Genomic DNA, 17,119 nt, shown 5'->3' on the forward strand with positions numbered 1-17,119 from the left:
GAGATGAGCGCCTGAAATTTTTCGGGTTTTGTGTTTTGGTTTTGGGTTCGGTTCCGCGGCCGTGTTTTGGGTTCGAACGCGTTTTGGCAAAACCTCACCGAATTTTTTTTGTCGGATTCGGGTGTGTTTTGGATTCGGGTGTTTTTTTCCAAAAACACTAAAAAACAGCTTAAATCATAGAATTTGGGGGTCATTTTGATCCCAAAGTATTATTAACCTCAAAAACCATAATTTACACTCATTTTCAGTCTATTCTGAATACCTCACACCTCACAATATTATTTTTAGTCCTAAAATTTGCACCGAGGTCGCTGTGTGAGTAAGATAAGCGACCCTAGTGGCCGACACAAACACCGGGCCCATCTAGGAGTGGCACTGCAGTGTCACGCAGGATGTCCCTTCCAAAAAACCCTCCCCAAACAGCACATGACGCAAAGAAAAAAAGAGGCGCAATGAGGTAGCTGTGTGAGTAAGATTAGCGACCCTAGTGGCCGACACAAACACCGGGCCCATCTAGGAGTGGCACTGCAGTGTCACGCAGGATGGCCCTTCCAAAAAACCCTCCCCAAACAGCACATGACGCAAAGAAAAAAAGAGGCGCAATGAGGTAGCTGTGTGAGTAAGATAAGCGACCCTAGTGGCCGACACAAACACCGGGCCCATCTAGGAGTGGCACTGCAGTGTCACGCAGGATGGCCCTTCCAAAAAACCCTCCCCAAACAGCACATGACGCAAAGAAAAAAAGAGGCGCAATGAGGTAGCTGACTGTGTGAGTAAGATTAGCGACCCTAGTGGCCGACACAAACACCGGGCCCATCTAGGAGTGGCACTGCAGTGTCACGCAGGATGTCCCTTCCAAAAAACCCTCCCCAAACAGCACATGACGCAAAGAAAAAAAGAGGCGCAATGAGGTAGCTGTGTGAGTAAGATTAGCGACCCTAGTGGCCGACACAAACACCGGGCCCATCTAGGAGTGGCACTGCAGTGTCACGCAGGATGGCCCTTCCAAAAAACCCTCCCCAAACAGCACATGACGCAAAGAAAAAAAGAGGCGCAATGAGGTAGCTGACTGTGTGAGTAAGATTAGCGACCCTAGTGGCCGACACAAACACCGGGCACATCTAGGAGTGGCACTGCAGTGTCACGCAGGATGTCCCTTCCAAAAAACCCTCCCCAAACAGCACATGACGCAAAGAAAAAAAGAGGCGCAATGAGGTAGCTGACTGTGTGAGTAAGATTAGCGACCCTAGTGGCCGACACAAACACCGGGCCCATCTAGGAGTGGCACTGCAGTGTCACGCAGGATGTCCCTTCCAAAAAACCCTCCCCAAACAGCACATGACGCAAAGAAAAAAAGAGGCGCAATGAGGTAGCTGACTGTGTGAGTAAGATTAGCGACCCTAGTGGCCGACACAAACACCGGGCCCATCTAGGAGTGGCACTGCAGTGTCACGCAGGATGTCCCTTCCAAAAAACCCTCCCCAATCAGCACATGATGCAAAGAAAAAGAAAAGAAAAAAGAGGTGCAAGATGGAATTGTCCTTGGGCCCTCCCACCCACCCTTATGTTGTATAAACAAAACAGGACATGCACACTTTAACCAACCCATCATTTCAGTGACAGGGTCTGCCACACGACTGTGACTGATATGACGGGTTGGTTTGGACCCCCCCCAAAAAAGAAGCAATTAATCTCTCCTTGCACAAACTGGCTCTACAGAGGCAAGATGTCCACCTCATCTTCACCCTCCGATATATCACCGTGTACATCCCCCTCCTCACAGATTATCAATTCGTCCCCACTGGAATCCACCATCTCAGCTCCCTGTGTACTTTGTGGAGGCAATTGCTGCTGGTCAATGTCTCCGCGGAGGAATTGATTATAATTCATTTTAATGAACATCATCTTCTCCACATTTTCTGGATGTAACCTCGTACGCCGATTGCTGACAAGGTGAGCGGCGGCACTAAACACTCTTTCGGAGTACACACTTGTGGGAGGGCAACTTAGGTAGAATAAAGCCAGTTTGTGCAAGGGCCTCCAAATTGCCTCTTTTTCCTGCCAGTATAAGTACGGACTGTGTGACGTGCCTACTTGGATGCGGTCACTCATATAATCCTCCACCATTCTATCAATGTTGAGAGAATCATATGCAGTGACAGTAGACGACATGTCCGTAATCGTTGTCAGGTCCTTCAGTCCGGACCAGATGTCAGCATCAGCAGTCGCTCCAGACTGCCCTGCATCACCGCCAGCGGGTGGGCTCGGAATTCTGAGCCTTTTCCTCGCACCCCCAGTTGTGGGAGAATGTGAAGGAGGAGATGTTGACAGGTCGCGTTCCGCTTGACTTGACAATTTTGTCACCAGCAGGTCTTTCAACCCCAGCAGACCTGTGTCTGCCGGAAAGAGAGATCCAAGGTAGGCTTTAAATCTAGGATCGAGCACGGTGGCCAAAATGTAGTGCTCTGATTTCAACAGATTGACCACCCGTGAATCCTTGTTAAGCGAATTAAGGGCTGCATCCACAAGTCCCACATGCCTAGCGGAATCGCTCCCTTTTAGCTCCTTCTTCAATGCCTCTAGCTTCTTCTGCAAAAGCCTGATGAGGGGAATGACCTGACTCAGGCTGGCAGTGTCTGAACTGACTTCACGTGTGGCAAGTTCAAAGGGCATCAGAACCTTGCACAACGTTGAAATCATTCTCCACTGCGCTTGAGACAGGTGCATTCCATCTCCTATATCGTGCTCAATTGTATAGGCTTGAATGGCCTTTTGCTGCTCCTCCAACCTCTGAAGCATATAGAGGGTTGAATTCCACCTCGTTACCACTTCTTGCTTCAGATGATGGCAGGGCAGGTTCAGTAGTTTTTGGTGGTGCTCCAGTCTTCTGTACGTGGTGCCTGTACGCCGAAAGTGTCCCGCAATTTTTCTGGCCACCGACAGCATCTCTTGCACGCCCCTGTCGTTTTTTAAAAAATTCTGCACCACCAAATTCAAGGTATGTGCAAAACATGGGACGTGCTGGAATTTGCCCATATTTAATGCACACACAATATTGCTGGCGTTGTCCGATGCCACAAATCCACAGGAGAGTCCAATTGGGGTAAGCCATTCCGCGATGATCTTCCTCAGTTGCCGTAAGAGGTTTTCAGCTGTGTGCGTATTCTGGAAAGTGGTGATACAAAGCGTAGCCTGCCTAGGAAAGAGTTGGCGTTTGCGAGATGCTGCTACTGGTGCCGCCGCTGCTGTTCTTGCGGCGGGAGTCCATACATCTACCCAGTGGGCTGTCACAGTCATATAGTCCTGACCCTGCCCTGCTCCACTTGTCCACATGTCCGTGGTTAAGTGGACATTGGGTACAACTGCATTTTTTAGGACACTGGTGAGTCTTTTTCTGACGTCCGTGTACATTCTCGGTATCGCCTGCCTAGAGAAGTGGAACCTAGATGGTATTTGGTAACGGGGGCACACTGCCTCAATAAATTGTCTAGTTCCCTGTGAACTAACGGCGGATACCGGACGCACGTCTAACACCAACATAGTTGTCAAGGACTCAGTTATCCGCTTTGCAGTAGGATGACTGCTGTGATATTTCATCTTCCTCGCAAAGGACTGTTGAACAGTCAATTGCTTACTGGAAGTAGTACAAGTGGGCTTACGACTTCCCCTCTGGGATGACCATCGACTCCCAGCGGCAACAACAGCAGCGCCAGCAGCAGTAGGCGTTACACGCAAGGATGCATCGGAGGAATCCCAGGCAGGAGAGGACTCATCAGAATTGCCAGTGACATGGCCTGCAGGACTATTGGCATTCCTGGGGAAGGAGGAAATTGACACTGAGGGAGTTGGTGGGGTGGTTTGCGTGAGCTTGGTTACAAGAGGAAGGGATTTACTGGTCAGTGGACTGCTTCCGCTGTCACCCAAAGTTTTTGAACTTGTCACTGACTTATTATGAATGCGCTGCAGGTGACGTATAAGGGAGGATGTTCCGAGGTGGTTAACGTCCTTACCCCTACTTATTACAGCTTGACAAAGGGAACACACGGCTTGACACCTGTTGTCCGCATTTCTGGTGAAATACCTCCACACCGAAGAGCTGATTTTTTTGGTATTTTCACCTGGCATGTCAACGGCCATATTCCTCCCACGGACAACAGGTGTCTCCCCGGGTGCCTGACTTAAACAAACCACCTCACCATCAGAATCCTCCTGGTCAATTTCCTCCCCAGCGCCAGCAACACCCATATCCTCCTCATCCTGGTGTATTTCAACACTGACATCTTCAATCTGACTATCAGGAACTGGACTGCGGGTGCTCCTTCCAGCACTTGCAGGGGGCGTGCAAATGGTGGAAGGCGCATGCTCTTCACGTCCAGTGTTGGGAAGGTCAGGCATCGCAACCGACACAATTGGACTCTCCTTGTGGATTTGGGATTTCAAAGAACGCACAGTTCTTTGCGGTGCTTTTGCCAGCTTGAGTCTTTTCAGTTTTCTAGCGAGAGGCTGAGTGCTTCCATCCTCATGTGAAGCTGAACCACTAGCCATGAACATAGGCCAGGGCCTCAGCCGTTCCTTGCCACTCCGTGTGGTAAATGGCATATTGGCAAGTTTACGCTTCTCCTCCGACAATTTTATTTTAGGTTTTGGAGTCCTTTTTTTACTGATATTTGGTGTTTTGGTTTTGACATGCTCTGTACTATGCCATTGGGCATCGGCCTTGGCAGACGACGTTGCTGGCATTTCATCGTCTCGGCCATGACTAGTGGCAGCAGCTTCATCACGAGGTGGAAGTGGATCTTGATCTTTCCCTAATTTTGGAACCTCAACATTTTTGTTCTCCATATTTTAATAGGCACAACTAAAAGGCACCTCAGGTAAACAATGGAGATGGATGGATTGGATACTAGTATACAATTATGGACGGGCTGCCGAGTGCCGACACAGAGGTAGCCACAGCCGTGAACTACCGCACTGTACTGTGTCTGCTGCTAATATATAGACTGGTTGATAAAGAGATAGTATACTCGTAACTAGTATGTATGTATAAAGAAAGAAAAAAAAACCACGGTTAGGTGGTATATACAATTATGGACGGGCTGCCGAGTGCCGACACAGAGGTAGCCACAGCCGTGAACTACCGCACTGTACTGTGTCTGCTGCTAATATATAGACTGGTTGATAAAGAGATAGTATACTCGTAACTAGTATGTATGTATAAAGAAAGAAAAAAAAAACACGGTTAGGTCACTGGTATATACAATTATGGACGGGCTGCCGAGTGCCGACACAGAGGTAGCCACAGCCGTGAACTACCGCACTGTACTGTGTCTGCTGCTAATATATAGACTGGTTGATAAAGAGATAGTATACTCGTAACTAGTATGTATGTATAAAGAAAGAAAAAAAAACCACGGTTAGGTCACTGGTATATACAATTATGGACGGGCTGCCGAGTGCCGACACAGAGGTAGCCACAGCCGTGAACTACCGCACTGTACTGTGTCTGCTGCTAATATATAGACTGGTTGATAAAGAGATAGTATACTCGTAACTAGTATGTATGTATAAAGAAAGAAAAAAAAACCACGGTTAGGTCACTGGTATATACAATTATGGACGGGCTGCCGAGTGCCGACACAGAGGTAGCCACAGCCGTGAACTACCGCACTGTACTGTGTCTGCTGCTAATATATAGACTGGTTGATAAAGAGATAGTATACTCGTAACTAGTATGTATGTATAAAGAAAGAAAAAAAAACCACGGTTAGGTCACTGGTATATACAATTATGGACGGGCTGCCGAGTGCCGACACAGAGGTAGCCACAGCCGTGAACTACCGCACTGTACTGTGTCTGCTGCTAATATATAGACTGGTTGATAAAGAGATAGTATACTCGTAACTAGTATGTATGTATAAAGAAAGAAAAAAAAACCACGGTTAGGTCACTGGTATATACAATTATGGACGGGCTGCCGAGTGCCGACACAGAGGTAGCCACAGCCGTGAACTACCGCACTGTACTGTGTCTGCTGCTAATATATAGACTGGTTGATAAAGAGATAGTATACTCGTAACTAGTATGTATGTATAAAGAAAGAAAAAAAAACCACGGTTAGGTCACTGGTATATACAATTATGGACGGGCTGCCGAGTGCCGACACAGAGGTAGCCACAGCCGTGAACTACCGCACTGTACTGTGTCTGCTGCTAATATATAGACTGGTTGATAAAGAGATAGTATACTCGTAACTAGTATGTATGTATAAAGAAAGAAAAAAAAACCACGGTTAGGTCACTGGTATATACAATTATGGACGGGCTGCCGAGTGCCGACACAGAGGTAGCCACAGCCGTGAACTACCGCACTGTACTGTGTCTGCTGCTAATATATAGACTGGTTGATAAAGAGATAGTATACTCGTAACTAGTATGTATGTATAAAGAAAGAAAAAAAAACCACGGTTAGGTCACTGGTATATACAATTATGGACGGGCTGCCGAGTGCCGACACAGAGGTAGCCACAGCCGTGAACTACCGCACTGTACTGTGTCTGCTGCTAATATATAGACTGGTTGATAAAGAGATAGTATACTCGTAACTAGTATGTATGTATAAAGAAAGAAAAAAAAACCACGGTTAGGTCACTGGTATATACAATTATGGACGGGCTGCCGAGTGCCGACACAGAGGTAGCCACAGCCGTGAACTACCGCACTGTACTGTGTCTGCTGCTAATATATAGACTGGTTGATAAAGAGATAGTATACTCGTAACTAGTATGTATGTATAAAGAAAGAAAAAAAAACCACGGTTAGGTCACTGGTATATACAATTATGGACGGGCTGCCGAGTGCCGACACAGAGGTAGCCACAGCCGTGAACTACCGCACTGTACTGTGTCTGCTGCTAATATAGACTGGTTGATAAAGAGATAGTATACTACTAATATTATATACTGGTGGTCAGGTCACTGGTCACTAGTCACACTGGCAGTGGCACTCCTGCAGCAAAAGTGTGCACTGTTTAATTTTAATATAATATTATGTACTCCTGGCTCCTGCTATAACCTATAACTGGCACTGCAGTAGTGCTCCCCAGTCTCCCCCACAATTATAAGCTGTGTGAGCTGAGCAGTCAGACAGATATATAATATATATAGATGATGCAGCACACTGGCCTGAGCCTGAGCAGTGCACACAGATATGGTATGTGACTGACTGAGTCACTGTGTGTATCGCTTTTTTCAGGCAGAGAACGGATATATTAAATAAACTGCACTGTGTGTCTGGTGGTCACTCACTATATAATATATTATGTACTCCTGGCTCCTGCTATAACCTATAACTGGCACTGCAGTAGTGCTCCCCAGTCTCCCCCACAATTATAAGCTGTGTGAGCTGAGCAGTCAGACAGATATATATAATATTATATATAGATAATAGATGATGCAGCACACTGGCCTGAGCCTGAGCAGTGCACACAGATATGGTATGTGACTGAGTCACTGTGTGCTGTGTATCGCTTTTTTCAGGCAGAGAACGGATTATAAATAAAAGTGGTGGTCAGTCACTGGTCACTATCAGCAAAACTCTGCACTGTACACTACTGAGTACTCCTAATGCTCCCCAAAATTAGTAAATCAAGTGTCTAAACGGAGAGGACGCCAGCCACGTCCTCTCCCTATCAATCTCAATGCACGTGTGAAAATGGCGGCGACGCGCGGCTCCTTATATAGAATCCGAGCCTCGCGAGAATCCGACAGCGTCATGATGACGTTCGGGCACGCTCGGGTTAACCGAGCAAGGCGGGAAGATCCGAGTCGCTCGGACCCGTGAAAAAAAACATGAAGTTCTGGCGGGTTCGGATTCAGAGAAACCGAACCCGCTCATCTCTAGTGTATATATGTGTATATATATATATATATATATAAAACGAAGGTGCGTTGTACCGGCACTACCACAACAAGAAATATGTGCCCTCTGGTACAAATGTGTTAGGTAGAAGGCGATGAAGCAGTCAGCGGCACTCAGCGTCTTGTTTCAGCAAGTAAGTGTATTTAAAAAAATCATGGCATGGCAACCTCTATGCCGTGATTTTTTAAATACACTTACTTGCTGAAACAAGACCCTGAGTGCCGCTGACTGCTTCATCGCCTTCTACCTATATATATATATATATATATGGAGAATACAGTAAAATCTGACACTCCAATAAAAATATTTAGGTTCCTGTGTGCCCTTCCTAGATTAAACAGTCAAAAACAATTGTCCAAACCAAGGCACGGCACGTCAGTATTTTTTCAAGTACCAAATTAATACCACATTTGGCTAAGTCGGACAATGCTACTTAGAGCATAAACATGATGTTATGACAATACTGCATCCCTTCAATCTAAACTTATTCACCACAACATCAAGTCCCTCTGACAGATGTTCATGATTGCTGTGTGTGCGTAACATCTGCGAGAATGGTAATCCATTTTTTAAGGACAAATGGGGATTGGAGAGGAATGTACAGCACTAAAAGCCACTCAATTTAAAAAATGTCTGCAGTATATAACACACATAAATTTATCTTGTGTGTGTCTGATACAATAAATGGGACAAACCTTCAACAAATATCCCAATTAACAATTATATACAACAGCAATACAGGGATTCCATAAAAGTGCGTTTTCCCTTTTGTACTATCTATAGATTTTATATAGAGAAAAGTTCATGTAAACTTTGCATCCAGCGTGTTGCTAGTAGTTTCTAATCAGTCAAACATAATCATCATCCTTGCTGTGTCCCCTATTGTAATAACACTCACTTTAAGTGAACCGATACCGTTCACTGAAAGCTATCTTTAAACTGTGCAGTCCCGTATGGCACCTTCAATGCACCTCGTAGTGCTGTCAGAGACTCAGTTTCAGACAGCCACAAATCAATGCCAGACAGATGTAGATAAAAAGCAATCCCATCATGGAATTTATTCACAAAAGGTTAAAATAATAAAGGATGCATACCCGTTCCCAAATTGAGGCTGTGCTTCACTACTGAGACATCCTCGTGGGGGCGGACCCCCAAAATGCGTTGATGCTGTAGTATTGTGTGAGCTGACCCAGGAGAGAGCCGTTGCCCATCCGCACGTCTGAGGCTGTTTGCCGTCGCAGCGGACTGAGACATTCCGGGTGTCTCAGTAGTGAAGCCTTGTAGAACTACTGGCCTTTTAAGTTAATTATTCTGTATCAAACAGCTTATTTACCACTACTCTTTTTAGGCAGCTTCAACACAGGAAAGGAATCCCTTGCCGATAAGGATCAATATGAAGATAGATATATAAAACCCTGTGGATCACTCTTATTTAACAGATTAAACAAATATTTGTCTAATAATGATTCTTCTAAATATGTATATAAAGAGAGGATGACTTTATATATACCTCACACATTTAAACACCCATATGTTAAAAACACACATATTTTTATTATTAAAACAGCATAATCCAAAGTTACATTTGTAATCAGATTTTTTACAATGCGATGTTGGTCACTGGATAAACAATTATTTGTTCAAATTGTACATTAAATACTAATAAAAGTTTTCAACCAACGCGTTTCGTCTTATAGTGACTTCTTCAGGGGTGTTCTTTAGGGTGTGGTAAGGAGAAAAGATAATAATAATAATAATAATAATAATAATAATAATAATAATAATGAAGAGGAGAAAAATATCTTTATGCACAGTAAAAAACAATTATGGTATATTTATTTTCCAAATAATCTATTTCTCAAGAAGACAGAATTAATCGTATATATCTCAATAAGTTATTAATCCATATAATGAATGACTGTTTTCAAATTTTCTTCTATAAATAATTATTTGTACTCTATTACATTGAGTTACAACTTATAGCACATATTAAAATGATGGTTGTCTGTTGAAAGATTCCATAATAAATTGATTAATTGATATATATGGTACTTACTTTTAAACGTTAGTTAGATCATAAGTAAAGCCAATTATTATACCTATTTGAAAAAACTAATTTAGGTTATTGTGTCTAACATGATTTTAACATATTTATCCTTCTTTAGTCATACATACTTACTGAATATATATCTGGGTTTAAATTAATTCAATTCGGAATTTTTGATGAGATAGTCTCAATTGCTTTCCACAATTCAACAGATTTTGCAGGACTCTAATTAAAACAATCCTAGGAGAAGATGTTAAATCCCATTAATTAATTTAATTAATTTGGTCTTTCAATGATAAGTTTAAAGCTGAAAAATACTCACTGGTTGCTTATATTAGTATTGGTATCAAAAAAGGAGCTTTTGACTGCTATCAAGCCATTTATCTCTTCTCCTAATAAAAAACAACAGTGTATTACTACATAATCTAGTATTTAGCATCAATAAGATAAAAAGTTTTTTAATTATTTATATATGTGGCTTACCAACAGCAATCCTATATGCCTGTATGCATGGTAATCCAAATGTGGTATGAATGCTGAGCTCCTAGGCTCTCTAGTTAAGCTCCACAGCAGGTTACCTCACTTCCTGTCTGATCTTATTAATTGCTTAATTGATGTAATTAGTATATATAATTTTCTATGGTTTAAACACATATTTAAAATCCCTTATTACTATAATACACCTTTAGTGACTATTAATAATACATGAAGAGGGTTTGCAAACGAGAAAAGACCTGATTCACCAGCTTTATTAACTTAATTGTTAGATTTATAATTCAGGAGTGGAGAACCTCTTCCTGTATGTCTTCCAAGCCTCATAGTGACGGGCGCGACGTCATCGCGCATGTCCCGTCACTCTGCATCAACCGGAGCAGACTTGCTTCCTGATTGAGTCTCAGGCCTCATTTTGATGTGCACTACATCATTGCGCTCATCATGTGGCTGCGATCACATTGGGCTAATCGTGGTCACATGGGGCATGATTACTCGGGGATGGCTGCAATTCATGCACTGGGAAACCAGTCATAATCCCTATGATATAAAATATTTTACACATTTGTTAACAACACATTATATTACTACATTAACACCACCTATATGTTATCTGGTCAAGAATTATAAACGGTGCCTTAGCAACGTAATCTTAATCATTTTACCTTATAAAATACATTTTTATGTGTGTTTGGTGAATTATTATTCTTATTGTCTTTATTATTATATTGTGTTCATAAATACTTTATTTTTATAAAATATATATTAAATCTAAACATATTAAGTGATCCAATGTGTCTATTGTTCTTATATTTATTGTTAATTTCTTTGACGGTGTTTATTAATTCAATCATACTTTTTCTATTCTTTCCTTACATGAAATATATATTTATTCTATTGAATCAGTGTTTTTATATCATTAGTGGTATATATATTAATGTATATATACTGTTTCTATTTAACTCCTTTATTGTTAACATATTTTATAGTCCCTATATGATGTTAATGATAAAGCTTTTACTTGAGTCCTTCTACTGACACACATTTTACACAGACCACAATGATAACAATGCATATGAATCCAAACAACAAACAATGGATAATGAATGATAATCCCAGTGAGATCCATCACCCATGGTCATACAAAAATAATAATGAATAATAATATAACAATCTGTTTTTATCACAAATTGTCTTTATCACAAAAAAGAGACAATGTCAATTCCCTCATTGATCCCAAACGGTGTAAGGGTATTTAAGGTAAATATTTAATATGACTTTCTTTTGGATAATTGTAACTCTCTATTACCTCCTCTGTCACTTTCTTTAATATGCTCCAATATAGTAAACTTCAAGCTTTTTGTATCAGAATTATGGAACTCAGAAAAATGTCCAGGTACACTGTTTGTGCTGAACCTGTTCTTAATATTCCTCAAATGTTCTTGAATCCGCAGTTTAATCATACATTTAGTTTTTCCTATGTATGCTTTCCAGCATCCACAAGTTATTCTTTAAATGACAAAGGTGGAATTACAGGTATAAACCCCTTTTAGACTATAAGATTTTTTATTGAGTTCATCATAAATTACTGGTGATGTTTCTATAAATTTACAACAAATGCATCTAGTGCATGGGTAACAACCTGATTGTTTTAAAAAATTACCTGATTTGTTGTTTGCCATGTCTATTGGTCTATAGTTACTTGGAGCTATCATATTTTTCAAATTTTTGGCTTTTCGGAAAGTAATCATGGGTTTTTGATCAAGATGGGGACCTAAGATTGCATCTCTTTGCAAAATAGCCCAATTGGTTTCAATAATTCTTCTTTGTTTATTTTCTTTATTGAATTGGGTAATAAAAGGCCGGTTTTTGACCATATTCAGATCTTTGTTGATTTTTGGTTTCAATACTTTGGTTCTATTTCTTTTAAATGCTTTGATTCTGGCCTCTTCTATTATCTCTTTACAATAACCTCTTTCGCGGAATCTTTCTACAAGTTTCTCTGATTGTTCCCAGTAACAACTGTCGTCGCTACAATTTCTTCTAATTCTGAGGAACTGTCCAAATGGAACATTGTGCTTCCAATTGGGAAGATGACAACTATCCACAGGAATATAGCTGTTCATGTCAGTATCTTTAAAAAAGGTAGAAGTTTATATTTTACCAGACGTCAAACCCTTCAATATAAGATCTATATAGTAAATTCTTTCTTTTTCTGTTCTATAAGTAAACTTTAGATTGTAACCATTAATATTAATATAATATATAACATTGTTAATACCACTAAGGTCTCCTGTCCAGATAATAATTAGGTCATCTATATATCTTTTATAAAGTGTAATATGTTTTTTCCCAATCTGTTTCATAAATAAAATTGTATTCCCAGTCTGCCATGAATATATTTGCATATGCAGGCACAAATTTAGTTCCCATGGCTGTGCCTTGGCATTGCAGAAAAAACTCACCCTCAATTTTAAAATAATTGTATTTTAAGATAAAGGAAATACTGTCTAATATAAACTGGCGTTCTTAAATTGGTATTTCATTATCTTCTAACAGTTTTTTCTCCACTGCTTCCAACCCCTTCTGATGTGGGATTGATGAATATAAAGATTGGACATGTATTGTCAACCATCTATAATTTGAATTCCAAGTGGTTTCATTTAAAATATTGAGACTATTCATAGAATCCTTTACATAAGACCTAAGGTTTTTTATATATTTTTATAATCTCAAATCTATGTAATGGGATAGGTTCGCTGTCAGGGAATCCATCCCCGATATAATGATGGGCCTTCCAGGGAGGGGGGGCAGTTTTTGTCTTTATGTACTTTAGGTATATGATATAGAGTAGCTAGCTGTTGATGTTTCATGTATAAGTAATCAATCTCTTTCTCACCAATTATACCATCAGTTTTTGGTGTATTTAATAGTTGGAATAATCCTTTTTGATATTCCATTGTGGGATTCATATCTAGTTTCTTATAAGTGGTCGACAAAAGCTTGGCTCGAGGGATGACTTTCAATAGATCGCAGCGAGGGAGCTGCTCTGCTACGCACGAAACCCTGACCCAGAATCAGGTCGTCTACGAATGATTTAGCACCGGGTGCCCAGCGAACATGCGATGCGCTGCGGGAGAGAGGCGGCCCACTTCCGTCCGCGCTCCGGTCCCGTGGCGAGCGGCCCTACGCGCCGGGCCCTGGCCCCCGGGGGGGACGGGCCCGGCTATCCCAGGCCAACCGTGGCTCGACGGCGCTGCGGTATCGTCGCGCTTAGGGGGGATTCTGACTTAGAGGCGTTCAGTCATAATCCCACAGATGGTAGCTTCGCCCCATTGGCTCCTCAGCCAAGCACATACACCAAATGTCTGAACCTGCGGTTCCTCTCGTACTGAGCAGGATTACTATGGCGACAACACCTCATCAGTAGGGTAAAACTAACCTGTCTCACGACGATAATTTGGATCAGTCAAAATTTTATATGCCTCAGTGAGATATTGGTCACGGTTCTGAATTACAACTGCCCCCTCTTTATCAGCTTGTTTTATCACCATTATATTATCAGTTTTTAGTTGTTTTATTGCCTTTTTATCTATATGCTTGAGATTACAATTTCTATGTTTCTTTGGGTCTATTTTTAATTTTCTAAATTCTTCCTTAACACAGTCATAAAAAATATCTCTATGACTTCCTTTAGATTCAACTGGATAATATTTAGAGGGAAGTGATACCAATGATTTTTATTGGCTCATAGGCCAACTTAGGTACAGGGTTTTTCAAATAGTGTCTTTGTAAGGTTAAACTACGTATGAATTTATTTAGATCTATGAACAGATCGAATCTATTTGTATGTAAATCTGGGGCAAATTTTAATCCTTTTTCTAATATCTTACTTTGTGGTTCAGATAACTGCTTATTGGATAGGTTGATGACTCCTGTCTATTTTCCTCTGTAGGGTTTGACAGGTTTTTTCTCTTTTTTGGCGAACCTCCCACTGCCCCTCTTTCCTCTTCTCCAGTATATAACCTTCTTTTTATGCCCTGTGGAGAATCCATTCTGTAATGGAGTTCTTCCTTACTTTGGGTATATGGGAGCTGTGTGTTCTATTCCCATCTAAAAAATGTCTCCTAGTAGAAAGTGGGGAAGATGAAAGGGTTTCATAATGTTTTCTAACTGGGACAGGGTTGTGTCATTCCTTACAGCTCTGCTGTGGAGTAAATCTTGCAGACCCTTTTTTATTTCTAATTACTTCATGCCATCTTTCATTATTTTGGTGATTGCTCACTGACCTCCCTATTGGGATTCTTTTGATGGAAATAATCACTTCTTGGTCTATCTCTATTATGGGATTGTTTTGCAAAGAGGCAAAAAAGAAGAGGACTATTATGTCTCTCAGGGGCACACTTAATTTCTATATATTGATGGAAAATATGGAAAGATGGATGAGAGAATATGTGGTTTGTATGTAGAATTAGATAAAACTTAACTTTTAATGGTATTCACAGACGAAAAAAATTGTATAATTATAGCTGTGTATCAGCAGTATAAATTAAAACAAGTATTAAACACAATTGTAGTGACGATGGGGTGAAGTGTGACTCACTTATATAAAGAGGGTGACAGGAAGATAACTGTAAACCCACTGATTTGTAAGCGAGTATTTAATGTTAGACGTTTGTCAAAGCGAAAATGTAGTGTTCCTGTTATCTCTATGAAATTATGATAGTAAATACAATTGTATAATCATAGTAGAGATAATCGGAAACCGGCTTAAATGGATCTGGACTCCTATAAAGAGGGTCAGCTGGAGTAAATGAATGACAAAATTAATTAGGATGAAATATGCTGATCAGCGGAGGGTATGTTCCTTATTGCTACAGTACCCGGTATTCCCAGAGGGTCACCCTTTCTGGTACTGACCAGGCCCAATGCTGCTTGGCTTCCAAGATCAAGCGAGATCGGGCATGTCCAGCATGGTATGACTGTAGGAAGTCAAGAAAATACCTATCAGCATAGGCAGTGGCCGGTATTGAGGCCAATTAATAAGATATGGTCCGAAGGCTAAACATTGATGTGGGAAAAGGTGACAATAATACACCTGCGCTGTATAATACAAAGCATGTGGACTAGAAAATTCCAGCATACGGATTGCCTGGACGGTTAACCATAAATCGATGGTTGACCAAGAGTTGCTGACAGGTACGGTAATAATCACTTAGTGAGTATAATGCAAAAAAGAGGCTAATTCATAAACGCAACTTATAATTTTGCATAGAAAATTAGTATGATGACTAATACAAATTAGTATGATGACTAATAAAAATCATATGAATTAAACTGCAAGAGCTGCAAAGGCAGCTATCCATTGGTTCTATAATTTTACATAAAGTGGTACAACGGCTGATCACATATAGTACAGTGCAATGACTGATTGGAATTTGCGTAAATACAATAAATTGCAAGAGCGACTGTACATTTATTGCTAGAAGCCGCCTTGGTGTTACACTGATTATTTTGTAAATAAATATTGACAAAAAATGTTAACCAAAAATGTGTGCTGACCCATATATTCATATAAAACAAGTAATCAATAATCCAGCAAACACAGAAAAATTGTAGGTGTATCAAGTAAATACAGCTCTCCTGCAAAAAATGCAGAAAATCAAATAGTTACCACACTGATAAAGATTTAATAAAGGGCTAATACATGCTTCCCTGTATGGAGTAAGTATCACAAATATGCAATTAATTAATTAATTAATTAATTGTGTTTACAGGGAATTTAATCAGTGGTTGATAAGTGGTTTCCCTGCACTTAGTAAGTGCTCTGTATGTAAGCCGTTACCATGGAAACCAAGATACAGGTGTTTAACCCTGCACAGTAGTTGCTGGGGAGACAGATCTATCTAATAATAGATTTACAATTGAGAAAATAGTTTTCCTGCACTTGGTAATTATCCTGTGTATAAGCTGTAACCATGGAAACCAATAGGCAGGTGTTGTACCCTGCACAGTAGTTGCAAGGGAAACGGACCTATATAATGCCTTATGAGCAGTGTGAAACTTTCCTGTGTTCCAGTGATGGGTACACGGGGAGGTAATATAGCCGGGGAGCTGATTCCGCTACAAGGAGCGGTCAAATACTTGCTGCGATGCCGGAGAGGAGTCCGTCCGCCGGAGCCCCGTCGCGGAGGTCCCGGAAGTCGGGTGCCGGACCGGAAGTGACGCGCGTTTCGCTGGGAGGAGCTTGTTCACACGATCGTCTGATCTGTGAGCCCTCCGTGTGTGTCACTTAACAGGAGCTTTAGCCAATAAGCTTGTGAAGAAGGATGATGGACATATTGGAGAGCCAATCTTTGATCAGCAGCGGGGAAACCCGAGATTGAATGGAAAAAGCACTGTGACTGCTGATCTCATTAAGAAAATTGCAAACAGGCTGTCACTTAGCTGGATAGTACCTTAAAATAATGTTACTATAATGCAATTAAAGATATGGAAAGTAGCATAAGAGAGCACCTAGATAGATATACACTGATGTGTGTACATGTGTGTGAAATAAGAAAGCAGCTGGACATAAAATATACTATAGATCTGGAAAGAAATACATTTTAAGAGATTATTGTTTAATGCAGAGTGCTTGCTGAGAATTTATTAAATAAATAAA

At 41.0% G+C, this 17,119-nt stretch overlaps 1 pseudogene; it reads right to left on the reverse strand.

Annotated features, from left to right (window-relative positions):
* Window positions 1-15,326: 15,326 nt before the first annotated feature.
* On the reverse strand, window positions 15,327-15,445 carry LOC134970440 (5S ribosomal RNA; annotated as a pseudogene).
* Between the last annotated feature and the right edge of the window lie 1,674 nt (window positions 15,446-17,119).

Source organism: Pseudophryne corroboree, chromosome 11 (assembly GCF_028390025.1).
Source record: "Pseudophryne corroboree isolate aPseCor3 chromosome 11, aPseCor3.hap2, whole genome shotgun sequence".
In the NCBI taxonomy this organism is placed as follows: Eukaryota; Metazoa; Chordata; class Amphibia; order Anura; family Myobatrachidae; genus Pseudophryne; species Pseudophryne corroboree.